Source organism: Suncus etruscus, chromosome 15 (genome assembly GCF_024139225.1).
Source record: "Suncus etruscus isolate mSunEtr1 chromosome 15, mSunEtr1.pri.cur, whole genome shotgun sequence".
In the NCBI taxonomy this organism is placed as follows: Eukaryota; Metazoa; Chordata; class Mammalia; order Eulipotyphla; family Soricidae; genus Suncus; species Suncus etruscus.
In genome coordinates this window covers 85,587,509-85,591,378 of record NC_064862.1, presented here as the reverse complement: position 1 = coordinate 85,591,378, position 3,870 = coordinate 85,587,509, and the positions used below count along the sequence as shown (strand labels likewise).

Genomic DNA, 3,870 nt, shown 5'->3' with positions numbered 1-3,870 from the left:
GGCGGCACCGGGGCTGCTCTGCTCGCGCTGGGCCGCCGCCGCCGCCACCGCCGCGCCAGGTGCGGTCGCTCGACTCGCGCTCTCGGTGACGCGGCTGCGTCGGCCACTCCCCTGGAGGCGGGGGCCCAGGTGGACCCCACCCCCTTGGGGGACGCCCACATACACGCCCCCTGACCCGGGGCCCCCGCCCACGCTGCAGCTGCGGGGCCCCAGGTTGGGCGATGGGTCCCGCGCCCCCCACTGCGGTGCTGATTTTGCTGCTGCTGTTGCGCGCCACGCCGTGGTCTTTGCGGGGTTCCAGGGACGACGCTCCTCCCTCTGTGTCCAGTCAAGTGGGGACGATTTTTTAGGGGTGATGGGGAGACTGCTTTGCCTCCTCGCCTCTTCTTTTCTTTCCTTTCCTTCCTTTCCCTCGCCCCCACCCCTCTGCCGCGCGCACCCCGCAATGCGTCTGGATGGATGGCCGGAGAGGGTTTATTAGGGTAGGGTGCTGGCTGCTGCTGGTAAGGGGTTGGGGGTTCAGGAGGTTCTCAGGGCTGGAGAGGTGACTCCAAGGGTTGGATGATGGATGTGCATTGCAGGTTCGATCCCCTGGCCTGCACGGGGGAAAAGGGGTCCACCCCCCCTCCTGAGTTACGCTGGAGAGACATCCATCACCCCACACAGCTAGGAGGCTGGAGTAGTGCTAGTACTACTTACTGGGTGTGGCTTCAAGACAAAAGAAATTGGGCCACAGAGATAGGACTGGGATTTAGGGATTTGTCTTGCTCCTGGCCAAGTGCAGTAGGATTTCCCCAATACTGTCCAGTGGTCACTGATTTAGGGCTCAGCCCTGAGCACAGCTGGTGTGGCCCAAAACAACACAAAAGGAGAAAGAAAAAAAAAAAAGCCAAAAGGACTGGAGAAATAGTACTGCAGGGAAGGTGCTTGCTTGCTTTAAACGTGACCAGTTCAGGTATCAGATGGATTCTCTTGGGCCCAGAGCCTGGAGCAAGCCCCAAGCATGGGGTGTGACCCAGGCACGTGTCCCCTCCCCCAAAAAAGGGTGCATGTCTGTGCAGGAATGAGATGAGACTCATCTAGGCAAGAGAGCAGTTACTGATGTGTGTGTATTGGGGTTATCTGCAGAATTTGGTGGGGGCAGAATCTGAGTTTAAGCGAGAAAGTGTTGGTTTTCCGTTGCATGTGGGTATAATTTGGGGCTAGATATATTGTACAGTGGGGATTGCACTTGTCTTGCAAATGGACAACCCGGCTCCAATCTCGAGCATCCCCTATGGTTTCCCCAGTCACTGCCAGGAGTAATTCCTGAGCATCACTTTGGTGAAAAATATTAAAATAAAAAACAACTGGGGCCGGAGAGATAGCATGGAGGTAAGGCGTTTGCCTTTCATGCAGAAGGTCATTGGTTCGAATCCCGGCGTCCCATATGGTCCCCTGAGCCTGCCAGGAGCAATTTCTGAGCGTGGAGCCAGGAGTAACCCCTGAGCCCTGCCGGGTGTGAACCAAAACTCAAAAATAAATAAATAAATAAATATAAATAAAAAAACAACTGTGTGTGTGAAAGTTGGAGCTATAGTGCAGGGGGGAACACTGGTCTTGTACCTAGTTAACCGAGGTTTGATCTCCAGCATCCCCATAAGGTCCCTGAGCCCACCAGGGGTGACCCCTGAGCACCAAGCTAGGTATAAGCCCAGAATACCACTGGGTGTGTCCCCTTGCCCCTCAAAAAATAATTATGGGTGTGAGGTGGGAAGACATGCAGCAGGGTGCATGAAAGACCTGGGTTTGACCCCTAGCACCACCTACAATTTATTAAATATTTCTAGGAGCATCCCCAAGCCCAAATTTAGCTGGAAGTAGCCCCTGAGCACTGCAGAGTGTTTTCCTATAAACGCACAATTGTTGGTGTTTCCAGCTGGTACTTACGTGGGCAGCTGTGTTCCTCCAGATGTGACGAGTGGACACAACACTATGGGGTTCTGTTGGCTTCTGTTTGTTTGTTTGTTTTGGGGACCACGCCCACTGGCACTCAGGTATTACTTCTGGCTCTGCTCAGGAATCACTCCTAGCAGGCTCGGGGGACCATATGGGATGGGCGACCATATGGGATCGAACCTGGGGTGGCCATGTCAAGACAAATACCCTCCCTGCTGTGCTATTGCTCCGGATTCAGCCTCATGTTTTTCCAAGTAAATTTCATTGAATAAAAACGATCTTGTGGGCCGGAGAGATAGCACAGCGGCGTTTGCCTTGCAAGCAGCCGATCCAGGACCAAAGGTGGTTGATTCGAATCCCGGTGTCCCATATGGTCCCCCGTGCCTGCCAGGAGCTATTTCTGAGCAGACGGTCAGGAGTGACCCCTGAGCACCGCCGGGTGTGGCCCAAAAACAAAAACAAAAACAAAACGATCTTGTGGGGCAGGAGAAATTGTACAGTGGGGAGGGTGCTTGCCTTTCACTGCTGCTCACCCAGATTTGATCCCCAACATCCATCCCATATGCCTCCCCCCAGCCTGCCAGGAGTGATTCCTGAGTGCAGAGGCAGGAGCCAGCCCTGACTGAGCTCACCACGTCACCGGGTGTGGCCCCAAAACAAACAATAATAGCAATAAACTTAAAATAATAAAAAAGAAATTCCTGAGAGCACCTCACACCCACTGCACATCGTGTTTGGGGTGCGGGGCTCCTGGTCCAGAGCACAGGATCCAGAAAGGTGGGGTGTGGTCAGGCCAGAGCAGACCTAGGGTGTGGATCCGCGTGCCTGGATATGCCCGCGCACTCGGGTGTGGACGCACCAAGAGGCAGCGTGCGCCCATGCGCATATGTGATACTTTGTGTGTTGCATATGTTTGCAGTGGGCTATGTATCCATGTACATATGGTGTGAACAGGTGTGTCTTCTCAGACAGTACCTGTATTGTGTCTGTGTGATGGTGTGTGCGTGAATGAGTCTACACTGCATGTGTGTGTCTCTGTGTCTATGTGCCTATGTGCGCATATGTTAGTTTTTATGCTCATCTGTGTGGTGGTATGTTCATATCTCTGCGTGTGAGACTGTGCACCCGTGTGTGTGGTGTGTACTTGTCTGTTGTAGATGGGCCGGCATGTGAGGTCCACCTGACTCTATTTCCCGGTCCTTTGAAAGACCCAAACCAGGACAGGAGAGATAGCATGGAGGGAAGGCATTCTCCTTGCATGCAGAAGGACGGTGGTTCAAATCCCCAAATCCCGACATCCCATATGGTTCTTCCGAGCCTGCTGCGAATGATTTCTGAGCATAGAGCCAGGAGTAACCCCTGAGCACTGCTGGGTGTGACCCAAAAACCGAAAGAAAAAAAAAAAAGAAAGACCCAAACCAACTCCTTTCCCCCCCTGGCCTCAGTTTCCCCCCTCAGTGCTACTCTTGGAGCCACTGGGCCTGTTGGCTGGGCAGGTGCATGGCATGTCCTGACAGTCTGAGCTTGTTTGTTCTTCCTGAGCTGGTTCTCAGGACCAGTGTGGACCTCAAGGTCAAAGAGTAGGGGGGGGGGAATTCCCTTGCACAGGAGCTGCCTGGAGATACTCCCCAATGCTCCTCTCCCTGCTCTCCTCTGATAAAGCCTGAGGGGACCCTCCAAGCTGGGCACAGGGCTCCCCCAGGCACCAACAGCCCGCGGGCCCAGCCCCCACACTGGGCAGACAGGAACTCCCAGACAGGCCGCCCTGCCCGCCCACACAGGCAGGAGCCCCCACCTGCCCCCCGGGGCTGACATACAGGCTCCCCAAGATCTACTGCCCCACCCCCAGGCCTTTGTCCCCTACAGGCCTCTCTGAGCCCTCCCCCGCAACCCCAGCACCCAGCTCAGGCCCAGATTATTAAATCAGGGACT

The 3,870-nt window shown here is 54.9% G+C and overlaps 1 protein-coding gene across 1 annotated transcript in view; it reads left to right on the top strand.

Moving 5' to 3' along the window:
* Positions 1 to 3,870, top strand: part of CLEC4G (C-type lectin domain family 4 member G) — a 284,468-nt gene that overhangs the window by 106,218 nt on the left and 174,380 nt on the right. The gene's annotated exons all lie outside the window — the stretch shown is intronic.